Source organism: Anser anser (genome assembly GCF_964211835.1).
Source record: "Anser anser genome assembly, chromosome: 3".
Taxonomy (NCBI): Eukaryota; Metazoa; Chordata; class Aves; order Anseriformes; family Anatidae; genus Anser; species Anser anser.
In genome coordinates, this window is record NC_139722.1 from 107052919 (window position 1) to 107075238 (window position 22320).

Consider the following 22320-nt stretch of genomic DNA (forward strand, 5'->3'; position numbering starts at 1 on the left):
GGAGAACCTCTAATCAAATCCAGTGTCTTGCTGAAATCAGTACTGAAGCACTGATTATGGTAAGTGGTATCCTTTACGTTGCTTCCAGAAAGTCATATACTACGTAAGTATGAACCTTCTGCAGTTCCTATATTGTGGAAATCTATATCAGGGATGGTAAAATAATAAACAGCTGAGCATGATCACTGTGAACAAACTGAATTTATTTCTGACTTAATTAAAGCACGTTAATAGTTTGAGAGCATAACTTTATATGCCCAAATGTTCTGAAGATACAGATTACTAGGGATAAAATGGACTTAAACAAGAGCTACAAGCCTCCCAAAACACCTCATACGTAGCTCAAAAGATAAGATAAAAAAGCAAAATGTTTTGGCTGTTTTCAGTCTGCATGTGTTAAGACTGGCTTGATCAAGTGTAGTGGGTGAGCTTTCCTTTCAGAAGGTTAAGAGTTATCAGTCTGTTCATAACATTTCTGCTTTGAGTTGAATGCAGTTTCGGAGTTAACTAATCACACTGTAATTAGCAACAGGTATGCAAAGTCACACAGAGAGAAAGTGGAATGCAATTTTCATTAATCAATTCATTAACTCATTTTTTCATGGAAAGAAGGAAAAGTAAATGCCTACTTCTGTGACTTGAAATAATGATATAATCAAGGCTGCAACTCAGTAATAAAAGGTTGCAAATCACTGGACTTGGTTTTGTTGCCATCAAAGGCAGCATGCAATGAAGGTAGGAGTTGGCTGTAAGAAAGCAGGAATTTTCTCTGCTGAGGCTGAATTGAAGTTAGCTCAATCAGTGTTTGAATGAATGGGGAATTACAACTTTCACAGGCACTTCACATTGGCTGATCATTAAATGTCCTCACAAGCAATTACAAGGGCAGAATACAGCAACAGCTGTAATGATCAGTGTTTTCTTTCATTGCCATTAATGCTATTACCTGCTTTACTAAACAACTGTTCCTAGAAGCTGTCAGTTATCTTAGCAAACGATCTCCAGCAATGGCAGAATGGTTGGCTGGGCTAATAGGTATTTAATTCTACTATTCTCCACAATTCCAGAAATACTCGATATAGAACACAATTGTTCTCAACTGAAATCTCCTTTCTACTTTGACCTCTAGAGTTGCTTTTGTAGCCTTTTTATTTTCTTCCTCTTTTAAATTTAAACATCATCCATAGAAATAGAAACCTGAATCATTCAAACCTGACTGTTAGCTAACCTCATAAAAATTTTCTTGGTAGCTCACTAGATTCTCTGCTCTTGAAAAATGTAAGTTAAAAACAATTGACTTGACAACTGACTTGATATGCATCAAGTCTCTGCATGCAGAGAAAGCCTTTGACACAGTGGTGTGGAAATAATTTGCTGATCTTAAAGAGGTTCATGTTCTTTTCAGTTCTCTGTTCTTTGCTGGCAGAACAATGGCTGTTTGCTATTGATTCCAAATTGAATAATTATTTTAAGTATCCAGTGTCACTACTCTAGGTAATTCAAGTTTACATACAATTTTATATTATTATAAAAGATGAATTTACACTTGTTTTACTTCAAAATATAAATAACTATCCAGACCTTATCTCCATTGGACTATTTGGAAAAAGTTTTGATCATATTGACTTAAAACTATGTAACTCTTTTTCATGATTGCAGGGACCATTAGAAAAACTAGAGCTAGAGAATGAAGCTGCCTAATTTATTTTTTTTTTTAGAAAACATTTTTTTAATATATATATATATAAATATTAAAACATCTTAATCACACTTCACCGTCTTTAAGTGCTGCGCATTGTCCTTAAGTGGAAAGCCAATAGGGAGGCTGGGGAACCTCCCTGTGATCAGTCTAAGGGAGCAGATGCCTTCATTTGGAAATATAGCAAGCAGAAGGAAGGGTTTTGTGTGCTTGAGTGGAACACTGACTACAAGCATGAATGGCTGATAGAAAACCTTTAGGAATTCAGGTGGGAATATGTTGGCCTGTACTGTCTTTGTTGAATCTGGTTTTGAGCACTTGATACACTTTGAAGCAAGTTAAACTAAGCATACTGGCTTGAAGAGATATGTACAGAATTTTAGGGAAGGTAGATTAAGTCACTTTGAGACTACTGTGTAACAGGGCATCATTTTAATCTCACAGAGCCAGTGCTAGTGTTAATACATTCAGATTGAGGGTCATCAAAGACCTCTTGGAAATAGCTGAACTATAGGAACTTTACTGAGTTGAACAATTAAAATATGTTCTTGGTCTTAGCAAATAATTTTATTTTTTTTAATACTTTCAGTATTCTGTGTATGTATAGGGAATTGTGACTCTGGCATTAGCTGACCCTGTCACCCTTCAGAAAGATTATTAATTTGCCAAAGCTGCCTGAAGGCAGCTTTCATCTTTCTCTAGAGTTTTAAGTGAGTCAGATAGCTCTGTGGCAGGAAACGCCAGGACAAAACTGCAAGAAAACACATAGATCGACATAGAAGAAAAGACGTGAAGGAATAAGTATAAAAATAGTAATGAGATCTGTAGCAGATCAGATTTATGAAGCACATTTTCAATTTATACATAAAATTGAGCTATATAAGTCTTAATTTGTGGACTTAACATTCTCAGTATATTATAAACAAGTGTTCTTGTTCTTTCTTTAGCAATAATGAGATAGAAAAGTAGTTTTTCTGTACCTCTAAACTGAACAGTTTAGCAGCTGGTCTGGGCTTGTTATTGTTAAGAGAGATAGCCTTATCTAGCAGATCTGATTTGTGCAGCACAATGAAGTTTTGAACTCAGTTTGTTTGCTCCCAAATGAATTCTTGTCTGTTAGACAATACATCACTGACTGCAATTTGCTGACACTCCTGTTCAGGATAATTTTCAGTTATAGAAAAAGTAGAGCACCTATCTTTCTGTGAGATGTAGTGACCCTTGCTACAACTTTTCCTGGCATGGCAGATCACATAACAAAATCTGTTCCTTAGAAATTGTATGGGAAATATTCATCATTCATGTTGGTTTGTAAAACTCATGCTATGGAAGCCGTAAGGTCATTTTGGAATAAGACCCATGGATAAAAACTATGCCAAGAAATTATAGAAAGTCAAAGAATAGTTTTCCACCTGACCCTAGAGATACTAAGTACCTTGTACATCTACTGAGGAATACAGATTTTGTGAGCTGTCTTTAAATTCTCAGAAGGAAATTGTGTTCTTTTGTGATCTTATCAAATGCTTTTGTGGACAGTATAACCAGATCCAGAGTCTACATATCTCAGAGTATCCCAAATAATAAAAGTAGAGATTAAGTTATTTCTGAAAGCCTACATGAGACAACGCTTTTCCCTTCACCTACCCCTTACTAACCATGACATTTTCTGAAGCTAATAATCACATAAAGCACTATGATTTTCATGAAGCTGTTTGGAGATCTTTCTGCTGTTCATTACTACTGGTGATAATGCAGCATTAATAAAGCATTAATTAATTAATTAAGCATTTTAAAAATCCATTGGTTAAGGAGGGATGAGTTCTATTTTCCTCTTTTTATTCACAGGAGAAAAAGCCTCCTGGCCTCTGTGGTTTAAACCACTGAAACTTGCAGATACATTCCTTTCCTATATGTGAAGCTTAATGGTTTGTGCTGTTTTAACTACCTCAAATTTAGACAGGCATTAGATGACTGACTTACTGATTATATTTTTATGATAGCATTTGAATCAGTCTGAATCAATTTTGTATCTTGCTGTGCCCTTTTCCAACTGCCACTAGTTAAATACTATGCCAATGCATATATATTCATTACTGTTTGTTTTATTTACATTTTTTTCTGTTTTACTTCATCTATCTGAACACACAATGACCAAAAGCCTCGTTCTGTGGTGCGCACTGAGGCCGAATGAGTGAATAAACCCCTCTGAGAAGTGATATGCCTCTAAAAACATTATCTTCATTTAAAAAAAATTATTCTACTGTACGTTTGCCCACAGCACTTTCAATATGGTTCTACTTGATGTGTATGCATTCATTATCTTATCATAAGTGTAGGTTCATGGATTTGAACCAGACAGAGCTGGTTTGTGAATTCATTGAAGCATTACATTCAAGGAGAGGAAATTCTGCATAATAAAAAGAAACTGGTTGCAGCAATTATGACATTCTGGGAAGAGGCTTCTTGGTACATAATTGCCCTCGTCACTGGGAAAGGAAAGAAAATGGATGCTTTGATCAACTTTGAGGAAGTGCTACTCTACAAGCCAGATATATTGAAAAACATGGAATAAACATGTCCTAATAAAAGTCTATGATATTGTAAATCTGAGCTTGCTTTTTTAAATTTATTTTTTATTTTTATTTTTTTTTAGTGACACAAAGGCATTTAAGATAACATTTACTCTTCTGGAAAAGTGCAGTGAGTAGGATGTAGCAATTTAATTAATGATGCTGTGCAATGCAGAACAAAGGATGACTATTTTGTGCCATCTGACCCCTGACAAAGCTAGGGCATTAAGCATGCTAAGCTATACAATGTTTTTAGAATTAAAAATTATCAAAATGTCCCATATTTGGTATGCAGTGTATGCAGAATTTTTATTTGGTTTAGTTTTTGAAGTTCAGCTGCCTACGGCAGAAATCATGAGGACCAGCAATGTGCTACAAAATCTGAGAAGCAGGCTGGCACCAAAGTTTAAAAATGCAATCCTGGGTCATTTAAGCAGCATGCATACTTGTTACATCCTAAGTGATAAGGATTCCAGCTTGTGCTTGCATGTTATCAGTAAGACAGTGCAGGGTCTCAGGCTTGGTCTTACTAGCTTTCATCCCCAGTTGCCACCTCGTGGGACGCACCTGTATCTGCAAAGCCACTTTGATGGCTTTTGGTGTGAAAATTGTTCAGACATGCCCTATTTTCTGGCTGCATGTTTAACAGAGTCATTGCTACTTAGGTCTCATTTGCCCTCCATGCTGCCTCTCCTTCTCTATCACTCAGTGTTTTTTATCCAAGTGTTGTGTCTGTCCTGCCATCAACCTCTAGGACAAATTAAATAAACAAATCCGCAAACATTATGTATTCTTTATAACATGGCCAAAATCTGAGACTTACTGTAACTCTTCATTTTAACATGCTTGTATATTTAATGTACTTTAGAATTCTCTGTTAGTTAATACTCCTTGTATTACATATAGTAAATTTTGAGTTAAAGATCATACGCATCATTCATTTACTTTTGCTTTCTATGAATATTCAAAACCTTGAGTCAACTTCGCATGGAGATTTGTAAAAGTTGAATTTTCAGTATGAAAGCTTTAATTTTATCAACTACCAAAAGAAAAGAAAAGAAAAAAAAGAAAGCAGTACGTGTCATTTTAGTTATTGAAGCAAGTATCCAGTTAGGATGAAGGAATAATATCATTCGATTTGCATAATTGCATGTCAGCTATCTATCTGATTAGCAAAACACAAACTGTAAACTGACATTCTTCACAGATCACCAAAGGATAATGAACTTATTGTTAGCCAAGAGTCATTCACTGCAGAAACAAACAAACAAAAAAGTCTGAACAGCAAGTGCATTTGAAATGTTCTGGAAGTCTTCATCACACAGTTGTCAGAAAGAGCTGCAGGAAGAAATCCACATGTATTTTGTGAAAATTTACAGAGAGGTATATAATCCATAAAAATATCTCAGTTTCTCCTAAACAAGCACAATAAATTCACAGTTTTCTTCCAACAGCTCTGAGTATCAGAGTAAGATAAATGCACTGCATCTTGTAGATGTGTATGATTAGTATCCTTGCCCAAACATAATCATCACTGTAGCCCAAACATAATCACCACTGTAAATAAATACAAATTTAAATAGTATTTGATTTTTTAAATGGACAAGGAAGCATTGCTTCTTTTTCTTTTTCTTTTTTTTTTTTTTTAATATCTTATTTTCCAGATTCCAAAGTGACATTTCTGACCAGAATTATTATACTTAGATATTTTTTTCTGCATTTCTGTGGACAGCACTTGCTGTCTTTTGCCAGATTTTTTCCCAACCCATAGAAGAGCTGGTTGAGGACCAAGATAGCTGTAGCTTACAAGATATTGTCTTGCTGACGATAAAAAAAATTGCTGTAGCAAGCTGATCTGAAGAGGGATTGGCTGTTCTGCTGAGATTTTCATTTACGTGTCTGAGCTAGTTATTCTCATCTTTACTTTTATATTGCAAAACACTGGATTTTACTCAGGCAAACACAGGGTCTCTGAGTGCTATTTTTGGTCTCTGTAAATGTCTCTTGCACATTAATTATCCTATCTATAATTGACACAAAATGGTTTGTTATCAGTCCATAGTTTAACTATGTGGCATTACTTTGTTGTTTCATGAGGTTAATTTTTCTTTTTCTTTTGCTTATTTCTGTAAGGACAGACAATTCTTTTGTTAGTTAAGCACTTTTCTTGCCTGCATACTTCATATAAGTGGTCAACCAAACTCTCAAAACGTCACCTGGACTTTCTCCAATTTTTTCATAACTGCATTTTTTTCTATTGCTTCCACAATAGGGAAGCACTTGCCTTAGGCTGGTATGAAGGTATAAAAGTACTTATAATGTGAAATGCCAAAGGTGAGCTAAAAGCTCCATATCATGTTTCACCCTGATTTTGCCCATATTTCAAGAAAATGCAGCAGTTCACACTTTTTACTTAGAAATGAATCATATAACAATAGAATCATTTATGTTTGAAAAGACCCTTAAGATCATCAAGTGCTTTCTGGAGGTCTGGAAGCTCCTATGAGGAAAAAAAAAAACAAAAAAAAAAACAAAAAACCTATATATATATATCTATTTTTTTTTTTTGGTGTTTATGTGTATGTGTTCAATGATATTCCATTCTTAGGGCTTGTGCTGAAAACCTCTTTCTCATTTTCCATGTTTATCCCATGGACAAACAGTATCTAACTGATGTTTCAAATGATCTCCTTTCTCATAATGATAACTGTTTGCACTTCCATGATGATGAACACCCAGGATTCTTCTCACTGACCTCAGCAATGGTAGGGTTATTTAAGCATTATCTTTTCAAAGTTATTCCATTTAGAAGCCTCAATATGGCTTTAAGACCTTGGCTTCAAGTACTTAGGCCTGAAATCTCTTGCAGTGCAAACAAAATAATTTTTGCTTACATTTCATTGATTCCTGGCAAGTCTGCTCTACTAACCAATGTCTGGAGGATGTTTGTTTTGAACATGCGTTCTGTTAACAGACTAGGGAAATATCAAATTATTTTTCACAAATCTATGTAAGCCTAAGAGTTTTATTTATTTTATGTCTCACTTTTTTTTTTTTTTTTAACATGTTCAAAATACCCTGTAAAAATGAATTAGATTCTGATTCCACTCATGTCAGTATACCTGGACTCACATTCAGAAACAGGCTGAACAGGCATCCCAGCTGTAAATTATATGTATAAAAAGCAGTATGACTTGAACCTCCTTAAAGAATCAGCACTCAGATCTCCAAGGGTATATTGGCAACCAATCTGAATTACTTGTGCCAACCAAAATATGTTCAGACGAACTGCCTAGTGAAGTGTTTCTGGTAAATCTAATTCCAGAAAAAGTGACCTGAGATACCATCACTCATGGCATGAATGCTTCCAGTCCATCACAGTTAGAAACCAAACATATTAGCTTAAACCAACTGCAGTGGCTTACAGGCTCTCACAGTAACTAAATTTTAGTGTGTGACAACTCAAAAACATTAGAAATCATGCTTTATGCCACTCATCTAGAATTGCAAGTTTGTGTGAAAAACGTGTTTAGTTTCTTCACATGTAGAACTGATGAACAGGGCTTGAATGATCACTGTTTTAGCCAAAAGCTACCTCTAGTGATTGGAGTTTGTCTTGCCTAGGTAACAAGCTAGCTGGCATATGCTATATGAGCTGTGTGAAAGCAATCTAGCTGTTTTGAAATTATACTTGTGATGAACTTGAAAGTAGAAGTCCTCTGCTTTTTCATGCTGTGTCATCTCCTACTACTGTTATATATCATCCTTTAGGTAATGTTCTCTATATGAAAATCAAGAAAGGCATAGATTTCTAACCTTTATCTACTGAATATATTTACAGGCATTCACACATTGCTAGATGTGCCAGCTTTTTAGTCAAAAAACTGATTCTAACAACCAGAAAGAAATACTTAGTTGATGCCTATCAACTCCAGATTAACTATTTGAAACAACTTACTGCCATGAACTGCCAAGTCTTCTCAATTGAAAGTGTTTTTCATCCTGTTAATAAAGATTGAAACTGAGATACGTGGAGTTGGCTTTTCTATGATTATACTGCTGTTGACACTACAAAGGAAAGTACTACTTGGCAGATATAGGTTGTTTCTAGAAGATAACATACAGTATATTAGTATTTATTATTTCTTTCTGGTATTGTTTTGAGACCCTGGGCAGAACTGCAAGGGTCTTCAAAAGCATTTTTTTCAAAAACAGAAAAAAAAAAGTGTATACAAGAGGAGAAAGTCTTCACAAGAGGAGAATATCTGTGCACTAAGACTAATAAAATTGGTAGCAAATGCAAAAAGAATGTGAAGAGAACAAGAGTTGTACATCACATAGATCAATTTTAAAATTCAAAAAAGCATCAAGATATTCTGAGTACTTGCAGATTTCCAGTTCAGGTGAATGAACTTTCTAAAATCTGAAACATCTTCTTTGCATTGCTTTAACACTGAATACATTTGATTGGTCCAGAAATACATGAGTTCTGAACCACCAATTTATTTTCCTAAAGATAATATACAGTAATGTCCTATGTGAGACATCTTGAGAAGCAGACAATATAGGAATGGGAACAATTATATTGGGTGCTATTCCAGAACTACACATTAGTTATATTATATCCATAGATACACAAATTGTTGTTTTTGTAACAAGACCATTTAGAATAGATGCTATCTTTTTAGAGTCTTAGAATCATAGAATCACAGAATATCCAAAGTTGGAAGGGACCCACAAGGATCATTGAGACCAACTCCTGGCTCCAAACAGGACCACCAAAAAAATAAACCATGTATCTGAGAGCATTTTCCAAATGCTTCCTGAACTCCAGAACGCTTGGTGCTGTGACCACTTCCCTGGGCAGCACAACCACCCTCAGTGAGGAACTTTTTCCTAAGATCCAGCCTGAACTTCTCCTGTCTTCATCTCAGATATGACCATACAAAGTATTACTTATGATTCTGATTGCTCCATATGTGCAGTATATACACAGACTAGTACTTTCCTTTCTCTTTCCTGCTTTTCCATAACTATAGGTGATTGACTGTAGACTGTGCCATACACAGCCAAAGGCTTTGTTGCAGGTGGCATGGAAGATCAGAACCTCTTTGGATGTGAAGTTATGCCTATGCCATTATAAAATAATGGCGTTATGCCTATTTATACCTGAGAAGGCTCTGTCCCTAAATGTACAAATAGATATAATAATGGTGAAATGATGTATTCAAATGTCACTAGTTAACATTCCTGTCCTAGCCACTGATTATACCTCTTGAAGAGCTCCAGGTACTTAATTCTGCCAAATGTTCCCTGAATGTTATTAACCACTGTTGTGGTCTAAAAGAGAGTACAAATATTCAAGTGAGAGAGAATTAAATAGAAAATACATTTCTCCTACTCCTATTTGTGCACTTTGCATGAACCCAGACGTTGTTCATTACAGGCTCTGACCTGGATCAGGATGATAAAAATACCTGTTTCAGCAGACTGAAGAGTCAGTGGCAATGTATTTTCCCTTATATGTTATTTTTACTTGGCTCGTGCTCTTAATTAGCAATATATTCAGTGGTACCTTGACCATTAGTATAACAAAAATGAAACCAAAACAAGGAAATCAATTTTTATGACTGAGTTAAAGGAAGCTTTATTGGGTTGTGTGTTGTGTTTTAATTTTTGTAACAGACGTCCTGGGCAACATCTGTGGATGTTTACAAGGAATTTTGTAAATCCATTACAAAAATGTAAAGAAAATTATAGTGCAAATCACCATCAAATTAATGCCACAATTAATCAATAGGTTCACAGCTCTCAAGAAAGCACACTTGATTTATAATGAACCAAATAAACAGAGACACATTTCTTGTGGATGTTTCTTTCTGTAACTGTTTGATAGTTTTTGTATTATCATTGTATTTTTCATGTTATTCTGCATTACTGTCTTCATCTTTGATTACAGTAGGTTGAGGGGGTTTCACATGACTGAACACGGAATAATATTTAATCTGTTTATTCCAAATTTACATAAAATTTTATACTCCTGTTTTCCTGTGCAATGAATTTAAGAAAGGAGGAAGGTTAAAAAGCCTGTTCAAGATTCAGTGTCCTGTTAGTTTCTCTATCATGTTGATGAATCTTGGCAACCTTCATGTGGTAAGATGAGATAAGAGCAACCACATATACACATATATATTTCTCTCTAAATGTTTACCTATACGCATTATATATATAGCAGATTGTAACATTTATTTATTGTGTGCATATATGTATGCATGCATGTATCTGTGTATATGGAGGAATTAGCATTAATTAAGAATGTAATATCAAGTTCCTCCAGCATTAAAAGTTAAGGTAGTTCTTCAGTTATTGACTAAACCACAGTGTACATTTTCAGTAGGATTTTCAGATGTTCTTGGAATCAGTCTAAATATGCTCCCATGAAAGGTAATGGAGAAATTTCCAAAATCTCTCATGAGCAACTAAATACTTTTACATATCATATTGTATGTACAAGCAATGTACAGTAGTGGTTGAGAGCCACATTTTCCTTAAAAGATGAAATAAATTTTACACCAGAATGGCTCTAAGATTAAAACAAGCAAACAAACAAAATCCAACCCCTTTACAGCCCCAAGCTCCCACAAAAATATTATAAATGTTCATGGCTAGACTATGACTTTGATTAACTCTTAGCAATGAGTAACTTCAGTTAGGTTAGTTGCAAACTCTGAACTTCTTATTAATGGTGTCACTTCTCTGGAATGTATTTTAAAAAAATCTTAAAGGAAATAAACTGGAGCAACTGTTTTTCAAATTTGTGGGCCAATATCTCTAAAATGAAAAAAAAAAAAAAAAAGGACATATACAACAGGAACATCCAACCTTACGTGAGTCTGTCTGAACCTGTCAATCTGACTGACATCCTCTTAAACAAAGTATCCACATTTTCAAAAGTGTTTTAGGTGCCCCAGCTTCTGTATGGTGAACTTCATACAGAGCAAGTGAAGGTAGGAGCATAATGGGCATCTGTGATTAGCCAGCAAGCTAAAGAACAACAGTAAGGGAGATATGTCATCACAGGCAACACCAGCAAGAGAAGGTGGCTTGTCTCAGATAGAAATGGATCTAATTTTTCTCTCCTGTAATGACATGAGAATTTTTCACCATTGTTCAGCTTGCTAGCTCATGTGGAAAGGCACCGAGGAACTGAATCAAAGGAATTATGAAAGTATAAATAAAATGAAGGATCAGAATCCAGTTTTAATGTTTTCTTTTACATATAAAGATCCCTTTGAGGCCATTGAGTTAATTTCACAGTACAATATTAAGAATTTCTTAATCTATCATACAGTTCTTCATGGTAGAAAAGAAAAGGTTAGTTCAGTAATGAGATCCCAAGTCTGTTGCTGTGATTATTGTGATTCCCTTTTTGCTTTTGATAAAATAGACCTTTGTCCCTATGGGGGTTGTACAAGTCCAAATCAATGAACCAAAATTGGTTCCAACACACCAATTTTGGTTCATTGATTTCCAGGCCAACATTCCTTTTATTTACTAGACAAAATCTCACAATCTGTCAGTAATATCTGTAACCCATTTTATTTGAGCTAGTTTCAGAGTTTTAGTCTTCTTTTCATTCTTCTTCTATTATCAGTAATTGTTTCAGGTAACTGTTATATTTTATAGAAGTCTACTTCTCACAGCTGAGCACATACATAATGAGTATTTCATGGCTACACTTAACTGCAAGTCATAAAATATACTGAACCTGAATTTATTACAGACAAGAGCGTCTACTGTTTAGGCAATATATATGTATACACATACATGTATATATACATATACACACACTGGATATTGTCATGCTTTTATCATGACCCACCATTGAGAGAAGTCTGCTGCTTACCAGGAGCTTGATATAGGGATGTCACTGAGAGACTACCAAGCCTTGTACAGTCTAATAACCGTTATCCACTGCTGTTGTCTCACATGGGCAACAGTGGATTTTTTTTCCATTACAATGTGGAATATAAAATTTTCACATTGTTAAAGACAAAAAGTGGCAATTACTTGACCAGTTTGAATTTTAGTAAGATTTTATGTTTTTCTCTTAAAACAAATAGCATTCCATTACACCCCCATGACAAATTTAGTATTTATTTGAAAACCCTTTTGTACATTATTCTGGGTTTTAACCTGGCAGGCATCTAAGCACCACACAGCCATTCACTTGCTCCCTCACTGCCCACAGTGGGATGGAGGAGAGAACCAGAAAAAAAGAAAGGTAAAAACTCATGGGTTGGGATAAAGAGAGTTTAATAGGACAGATAAAGAATTGATACTACTACTACTACTACTACCACTACCACTACTACTACTAAAAGAAAATACAAAGGAAGTGATACACAACGCAATTGCTTACCACCTGCTGACCAATGACCAGCCAGTCCCTGAGCAGCAGCACCTCTATCCCTGGCCAACTCTCCCCATTTTTGCTGGTCAGCATGACACCATATGGTATGGAATATCCCTTTTGACAGTTTGAATCAGCTGTCCAGCTCTGTCCCTTCCTAGCTGCTTGGGCATCACCAGACTCTTTGCATGCCAGAGAGTATGAGAAGCAAAAAGAGTCCTTGACTTGGAGTAATCACTGCTTTGCAACATTGGTGTGTTATCAACAGTATTGTCATCCTAAATCCAAAACACAGCACCATACCAGATACTAGAAAGAAAACTAACTGTATCCCAGAAAAAAACAGGACAACTGTATGTGAAAATATGTGTCTGGTATCAAAACTATCTTTCTTTTGTGGCCTGAACATCCTTATATAAAATCTGAAAGGCTAGAAAAAAAAAAAAAGAATAATCCAAAATAAATGACCTCAAGTTCCATTTTAAATCACTATATGTGACTGAATGAAGTTCCTAAATTTTGTTTTAAAATCTCTCTCTTTTTATTCAAAACAACTTCAGGAGAATTGTGTATTCTGATTCAGTTAGTGCTCTTAAGAAAATATAAAATTAATGATTCAAGAGATCTTACATTGGTGCACTTTAAAACATGTATTTCAAAGGATAAGAGAAAGATACAGGCATCTGATATTTTTAATGTATTCATCTTTCTAAAAAGAAGTGAAAAGTCCAATTCATTGTACATTACTTTGACTTGTGAACCAGGAATGCTATGGAAACTCCAAGAATTCCTTTTCTGATTGCTAAATTGCTGTACTTAAGATTTTTTTATTTATTTATTTTATTTTTTTAACATCATGGCTTCAGTTCTAATCAGAGAAAGAATATTTGCATATAACCTCACATTTCAAAAAAAACTGTGTTTTTATGCTTATGAAAATGGATGTTTTAGGAGAGGTGATAAGATGTATCTTCCACCTACTTCACTGGACATTTTTTTTCCAATCCATTCGTCTTTCTACCTCGCCTTTTTATTTTCTCATTCTGGCCTGAACCAAAGCTAACTGAAGTGAATTGAGTGACTTCCATAATTTCAATGAACTCCAGGATGGGACCCTGGAGTTGGTGTTCATGAAGAACTATATGTCTACTTTTACTTCACGAACAGCATCTGAGTCCTACATTGTAGGTACGCCTTGATTCTCACTATTCTGACTGATAATTTTACTGTCATTTATTGTACAGAACACCCCTGGCAAAGGCATTCTAAAAGTATTTTTATATAGCACAGTAAAATGAGCTACTGAAATAAGCACAACGAAAGAAGTAAAAAAATGAAAGAGAGAGTGCAAACTAGATTTATGAAAAGACAGGTGAAATGGAAATAAAAATAAGGGAGAAGAGATGACTATATGGTTAACAAGTTGCTGAGAATAAATGAGCTTTTAGAAAAGGTTTGAAAGAGCACATTGATGTAGGGGAATGAATTGAAGATGGGAGCTTATTCCACAACAGACAGGCAAGAATAGAAAGGGTGTGTGAAGTCAGCAAGGATGAGAGAATTAAAATTGCCTTTATGTTCTTGCTTTCTGCATCTCAACAAACAACATTCAGCAATCAAAGGTTAATAACCAGCAACTTGTCATAATTGTGCAGCTCTCCTCCCAGACTGGCACAGCAGCTGCAAGGCAAAACATTCATACTTGCCAGCTATGACATGCCTTGATAATTCCAAAGTAATACTGAGAAAGCTGGAATTAGATTAATAGAGACCGTAGCAAATGGAAGGAGTGATAAACAACCAGACCATAGACTATCACTGAAACCTGCCCAGAAAGAGTGACAAAAAAAATAACCAAACACACACACACAAAAAAACAACAAAATATTCACTGCTGTTATATGAACTCTGACAACATAGTTAAGGAGCTGTTAATATATGTGAGAAAGTGCTTACAAACATTGAATTTCTTCAGAGAATTTTTTTCTTACTCTATGTTCCTCAAAACTGTATCAGCGTGGTTTCCTGACACTGGTATGTTTCACAGAATCACAGACTGGTTGAAGTTGGAAAGGACTTTTGGAGGTCATCCAGTCCACCCCCACCCCGTCCACCTCCCTTAAGCAGGACCGCCTAAAGCATGTTGCACAAGACCATGTCCAGATTGCTTTTGAGTATCTCTAAGGAGGGCGACTCCACAATCTCTCTAGGCAACCTGTTTCAGTGCTAGGTCATTCTCACTGTAAAAGAAGTGTTTCCTGATGTTCAGACAGAACCTCTTTAGCTTTGTTTTCTACCCATTGCTTCTTATCTTGTCACTGGGCAACACTGAAAAGAGCCTGTCTCTTTACTCATCTCTGCATCCTCCCTTCAGGTATTTATAGATATTGAAGAGATCTTCCTCCCAGCCTTCTTTACTGTAGGCTAAGCCGTCCCATCTCTCTCAGATTTTCTCATGAGAGACACTCTAGTCCCTTTAGCATCTCAGTGTCCCTCTGTTGGAGTCTTTCCAGTATGTGCATGTCTCTCTTGTACTGGGGGGCCCAAAACCGGACCCGGCACTCCAGGTGTGGCCTCACCAATGCTGAGTAGATAGGAAAAATCACCTCCTCTGACCTGATGGCAATATTTTGGATAATGCAGCCCTCCACTAGCCTTCTTTGTGGAAAGAGCACATCATTGGCTCAATTTGCCATTGTTATCATTTGAGCAAAGTAAGGACAAAGGCGATTCCAGTCTGTTTCGTGTGCCATCAACAGAACTGCCACACACTTGTTCATTACAGAATAATTACTGATGTTAGTAATATCTGAGACAGAAAGAACACGGCTTGATGCTTCTGATACAGACTTTGTTGACTTTGTTATGAATAGTATAACAAATATGGGAAGAGGTGTTCAGACAGTTTAAGCTACATACATCTTATAAGAAAATCAGTAATGGAACATAAACATTGTCAAGATGCTATTTTCAATGTTGCTCTTCTCATCTTAATTATATTTTAACAGTTGAAATCTAACATGAAAAAAAAGCAAGCAAACATGGTGAGCAAAAACAACTGAACTGATAAAGACACAGTGTGCACATGCAGTACAGCAAACACAGGATGTAGATCATGTAGTTTTTGAAGAGGGAGAAAAATAACCCAAGTATCATTGTGCTTCAGCTCTCTTTTCAAGATTTCTGGGTAACTATTGGAGTGTTTAGGGCAGGATAAAATCCATGTATTATTCATTAATTGTGCAAAACAAGTCATATAAATCTCAGTTTATAGGTCCTGTTAGAAAGATGCACCGCTTCTAAAAGTTAAATACAAGATTTTTTGTAAGTCGCTTCTTTTAACATGTTAAATGGGTTTCAAAAAATCTTGATATGGTATTTTATTTTCCCTTGTCAAGAACATATTTATTTTCCTTCCTGATATTAAACTCTGATTTTCTTGATGCAGTGATGAATTCTCTGGATTGTTGCTTTACAAATAGTTTTAAAAGAACAGAATAAGCAGATCTTTATAGCAGAATTATTATTTTCTAAGCCAGAAGTACTATTTCTGAGGCCCCATTAAGACATCAATAGGGGCACAGTAGCCCAAGAGTCAAACACTGACAGTGCAATAAAGGTAACTGCTTGTTTTTGTTTGTTGGTTTATTTTTCCTGTCTTCCTAAAGGAAGGTTATTATAAGATACCGGATCTTGTAGGAATTCCCCAGGTTGGTCCTGCCAGGAGAAGGGAGAAAAGCTGTGCAGCATGAATCATTCTTAACCAATCCCTCTTCATAAAACCTTCATTCTTTTGTACCCCACCAGAATGGGTCTACCATTCACAGTGTCTTGTCTCAGGGTCTAGCAGACACAACAATATGTGATCCCCACCTGTGAGGCTGGAGGAAAATTATTTAATATCTTCCCTTAGGGATCTAGTCAGTCATTTGTAGAAGACTTCATACCTGTCCACTGCTGGCGCCAAGAGTTAGATATTTTTTTTGAACAGAAGCAAAAATTTGTTATTCCTTCGCACTAAAAAACACAGAAAATACTCCTTCCTCCACAAGTGTCATGGATAAAGCCTGCATTGACTGAAACAGAACCAAGATTTTATTCCTTATGCCATTGTAACAGAAAATTGAAAAAGGGCACAGCCTCAAACGCTGACAATTTGAGTCCACCCATAAGAAAGCATAGACAGTTACTCATGTAACTGGCATAGACAGGCAGGTAAATGGACCATAATATTTGATCATAAATTTTTAATTTTTCCTTTAGAATTTACCAGATCATGCTAATTCAGTACAGAAAATGTTAAATACATGTGTGTGTGTTTGATTCCATGCTTCAGTGCCACAGTGGCAACATGAGAATAGAAGACAATAGTGGTGTCATATAGACTCATTTCAAAATTCTCTAAAAAGCCTTTTTTTTATATTTTTATTTGAGACATACAATAAATAAGCATATTCTCATGATTTCACTGTTGTTCTTTTATTGTGTTTCTAAAGCAATGTTTTCAGTCTACGTTTGGCTTATACGACTTTTCATGAAACAGTGATGGGAAAATGGCTATTTCCAGACCTGTACACATTTTAATAATCTAAAATTTTCTCATTTACTCAAATGAAAGACATATAACAGAAAATAAAATCTATATAGTTACATAATTGGATAAGAATATCTGGTTCAGGGTTTTTCAGTTTTTTCATTTGTTGCTGTTGTTGTTTTCTTTGTTTTGTTTATAAATATTAGAGAAAGGGCTTTAAAATGTTAATTACAGAACTCAACATATTTGCTTATCACAGTCAGGAAACAGTGCTCTGATCCATTGTGACTTCCAGAAGAAAAAAGAAAAAAAAAGAAAAAAAAAAAAGAAAAAAAGAACTGTTATCAGATACCATACAATTCAGGAAAACAGTGATATTCCACATAATGTTAACATGTTTTGTCTCTAGATTGTGCTGAAATCAGTTTTCAATTCAAAGTCAAATCCCAAGATCTTTTGAAATGACTGTAGATGAAATATATGAACACAATAGCATCTCAAGGTCAAAAAATATTGCTCCCCTGTTGTATGATCTCTCCCCAGTGCTAAAGAGAAAGCTCTTATGCTGATCAACCTATATTCATCAGTTATATCAGACTCTGGATAAAGGCATTACATCATTACTTTGAAAAAATGTCCTGCTTCCAGCGTGATATAACACAAAGATATAAAGCATTTGTGTGCACATACAGCACCAGATTTACCCAGGGTTTATATTAGTGCAAGCAAGTTCATATGAGAAAAAAAGGTCTTAAAATTCTGAAGGCCATCTTTGAGGCTCCTGGCTAAAATCAGTCACTCTTTAGCAAAAGTTGAAGTTGTGGATGCCCCATCCCTGGAGGTGTTCAAGGCCAGGCTGGATGGAGTCTTGGCCAGCTTGGTCTAGTGGGTGGCATCCCTGTCTGTGGCAGGGGGATTGGAGTAAGATGATCCTTAAGGTCCCCTCCAACCCAAGCCATTCTATCATTCTATGATGAAAACTTAAAGCTCAGTACCATGATACAAAAAGAAAAACCCTTCAGACCAGCTGATGGCATCGGTTGCACAGGCTCCCTGCAGTCCCCTGCTGCATCAGGGAGACATGGGGGTGAAGGGTGAAGTCTGATGCTGGAGAGGCTCAGTGCTGCTTAGGCACACAGGATTCCTCTGTATAAAGCTTCCCTGTTTAAGTGAACAGACTTCATTTTGCAGAGGCAGCTGTGACTGGCCTTGGGATTTGGTCCAAGATTTTGTAGCCATTTTGTATCAAATAATAGTGAATGAACAGTGCTACAGAAGTTTTTAGCCTTTTAATGTAGTGTTTTGCAGGCATCTTAGAAATCACTATCTCAGTTTTCTCTGATATATTATATATATATATACACACACATATATATATAATGGACTGAAGGTAACTTGCAGTAAAATTGTTCACACAAAGGAATGTCTCTGAGAAACAGCTCAGCTGGCAGGCACAGGACAAAGGTGTAGCAGAAGGGGGAGGAGAGGACCTATTTTTTGTCAATCATGTCTTAATTAATGAGTGGAGATAATAGAAAAAGTAGACAGCATTCCTAGACTTGGTTAGGAAAAATAACCTTCTTCCAAGGGATAATGAATAAAAATAATTATTTCTTGACAGTTTCTCCTCCTCTTCAAATGTCAAGTTAATTTTTTTCCATGTTTTTACTTATTAATACAGCAAATCCTATCCATCATGTTGTGCTTACTTTTATTTTGTCAGCAATTCAAGACAGAGATACAATTCAAGGAAATCACATTAAATGGTCAAAAGCAAGGTAACTGATATAATATCTTTGGTTTAAAACTACATTTTGCTTAAAGGTATTATTGTTTTTAGTATTACTATTTGATCACTTTTTTTTTTTTTTTTTTTAAAGGAAGGATGCAACTACTTATCTGATGAGCTTCAGGCTATCATAATCCTTTCAAGAGTGATTTTCATGTTGGGAACAAAATACACAAATGATCCATGAAGAAGTATATTTCAGTAAAACAGTGTCTATTTATTATTCTTGTGGTTCTTTATTATGTATAATATTTATTCATATAATATTTGTGTGTTAATCATAATTGATCTTATGGTTTTATTTTTAATTATATCTTATGCTTCTGCATACCTTTTTTGTACGGAGACTGAGAACTCTTCATGAGACTTCTGTATTACATGACTTCACATCACAGTAAATGGTCCTTATTAAATATTCATTTGTTTGCTTTGTTGGATTGAATTTTAGAATGGAAGTTAGTAAGTGGATTTCCTAATACAGTTTTGTGACTAGACCAGTTGGTGGCAATGAGAAAGTCATTAAAAATGTAGGTATCATGCTTCTTCCACTTCAGAATTAGGACACCAGAACTTATTAGAGGAATTATTTGCTGCGTAGAGTTAACTGGAAAATTAGCTGTAGTACATTAGAATGGTAAGAAATCTCACCTAACAGTTTTTTAATTCATTGCAATATTCTTGTGAGTTCTTTGCTGCAGTCTTTATTAGTAAGACTAATTGTCCTCAGGGTACTTCTCCCACTGGGCTGGAAGACAGAGGCAGGGAGCAGAACGAAGCCCTTATAATCCAAGGGAGAATGGTTACCAACCTACTACGCCACTTGAATACACAAAACTGTATGGGGCAGGATGAGATCTACCCAAGGGTGCTGAAGAAGCCAGCAGAAGTGTTCGCCAACACACTTTCAATAATTTGCCAGCAGTCCTGGCTAACTAGGGAAGTCCCAGTTGATTGGAATTTGGGGAATGTGATGCCCATATATAAGAACAGCAGGAAGGAGGATGTGGGGAATTACAGGCCTGTCAATCTGACATTGGTGCTAGGGAAGGTCATGGAGCAGTTCGTCTTGAGTGCCATCAAATAGTACGTACAGGACAATGAGGTGATCAGTCCCAGTCAGCACGGGTTTATGAAAGGCAGGACCTGCCTGATCTCCTTTTATGACAAGATGACCCGCTTAGTGGACAAGGAAACAGCTGTGGATGTTGTTTACTAGGACTTTCAAAAGGCATTCAATAGTGTTTCCCACAGTCTTCTGGAGAAACTGCCTGCTCATGGCATGGATGGATGTACTGTTCACTGCGTAAAAAACTGCCTGGATGGCTGGGCCCCAAGGGTTGTTGTGAATTGAGTTAAATCCAGGTGGCAGGACTAGGGAAGTGATTGTCCCTCTGTAGTTGGTCAGCACTGGTGAGACTGCCCCTTGAGTACTGGGTGCAGTTTTGGGCCTTTCACTACAAGCAGGATTTTGAGTTGCTGGAACGAATTCAGGGAATAGCAATGAAGCTGGTGAAAGGACTTGAAAACAAGACGTGAAGAGAGACTGAGGGAGCTAGGGTTGTTTATTCTTGAGAAAAGGAAGCTGAAGGTAGACCTCATTGATCTCTACAACTACCTGAAAGGACAACAAGGAGGGTGTCGGCCTCTGTTTCTCAGGTGACAAGTGATAGGAAGGGAGGAAACGGCTTCTAGATGCACCAGGGGAGGTTTAGACTGGATGTCAGGAAGAATTTCATCATGGAAAGGGAAGTTAGTCATTGTAACAGGCTGTCCAGGAAGTGGTGGAGTTGCCATCCCTGGAGGTATTTAGGAGACACGTGGATGAGGTGCTTAGGGACGCAGTTTAGTGGTGCATTTGGTAGTGTTAGGTTGATGGTTGGAAATGACGATCTTAAGGGTCATTTTGAACCTAAGTGATTTGATATTTTATGCTTACAAATGCATGAAGGATAAAAATACAACTGCTCTGGAGTGCAAAATTAAAGTTGCTAGTAAGTAGGGAGTGGCATAAAAAATATTATTGTGTTATGCACTGCATAAAGTATTAATTAAAAGGCTGTGCAGGCGTAAGAAGATCTGACATTCTCCTCATGCTCCCCGCAAGTCTTGATTGACACCAGTGCATGTGCTTCTAGCTCCTACTGTCTTTCTCTGCTGAAGACGAATCTCTTCCACAATCTGTTTAGGATCTCTGATTGCTGAGTATTGGGACCAAGAGAGCAAAGAAGAACATGAGGAGAATAAAGAAACAAAAAGAAAGAGAAGTCTGGGAAAGGAGGGAGACCCTGGAGAAAATGGTAGTAGGTGGCAATATTTGTAGCACTGGTTTTAGAAACACAGGAAGCTTTTCCTCTCCTACAAGAAATGCTGTTTAAAAGGATCAGGTATTCCTTTGGTCCCACTGGCTGTGCTCTGTGAGGGACACTTCATACACACACTGGCGGGAGACAGAAATGGAACTCCATCATGCAATTTTTATGGGGTATATCTATATTTTAATACAGTTACACCGCTCTGCAGCAGTCTGCAATGTCTGTTTATCCAGTCAGTTGCTTGATATGGATCTTTTCTTCTTTTGGCCATGCTCATAGGTTTTTTTTTTGTTTTTTTTTTAATGGATTGGAACAGTATATACTGTATGGCAAGACCTTCTTCTACCCTATTAGAATATATTTCATCTGAACTAATACACAGTTCAATTTGCAAGGTGCATTTCTCAACAATAGAATAGAAAAATTCATCTCAGCTCATATTTACCATGAGATTATCAATTTCCACTCAGTTTGCCTCAAGATTCTGTCTTCAGTTAGAAATGCTCCATCAAGTCTTAGTTTAGTTTGGGAGCTGCTTTTCCAAGTTACTAGCTAGAGTTAAAGAAGAAGAAAAAGCTCAAGCTTTTAAATTTACAGCTGCACTTTTTCATTTTTACCTTTCTTCTTATTTCTTACTATTATTTTAAAAACCTCCCTAGAGGAACATGAGATCAAGAAATGTCAGAAAACAAACAGACAATTTGGTAACAACTACTTGGCTTTCAACCAAAGGAAATGAAGATGATTTTTACAGCAATTGTACAAACACATGAATAGTCTGTAATAATAAATAAGTAACAGTTGCCTTAGTTTTCATATTTTTTTCACTAGTTAGCTAATCCTCTGTTTAATTTCTAACAGCTAAAGGTATTCTATCTTGAATTTTCACATGATGTTTTAAATGAAACTCATAACCTTAGTTCAGAGCTCTCATATTAACAGGTAAAAAAGCACTATGTCTACCGCATCCCTTGTCAGAGCAAAACCAGCTGCAATTGGTGGA

At 36.1% G+C, this 22320-nt stretch overlaps 1 protein-coding gene across 6 annotated transcripts in view; it reads right to left on the reverse strand.

The window, feature by feature from the left end:
• Window positions 1–22320, reverse strand: part of LOC310897755 (uncharacterized protein) — a 56854-nt gene that overhangs the window by 22358 nt on the left and 12176 nt on the right. For 2 of the 6 annotated variants that reach the window (XR_014582553.1, XM_083831683.1), the window contains exon 3: window positions 16802–17504. The exons of 1 other annotated variant lie outside the window; for it this stretch is intronic. The gene's annotated coding sequence lies outside the window, so the exon portion shown is untranslated. Of the gene's footprint in view, window positions 1–10029; window positions 16759–16801; window positions 17505–17530; window positions 21870–22320 lie in introns of those variants that run through there. 3 more of the 6 variants (XM_083831680.1, XM_083831681.1, XM_083831684.1) reach the window with 3 other exon arrangements.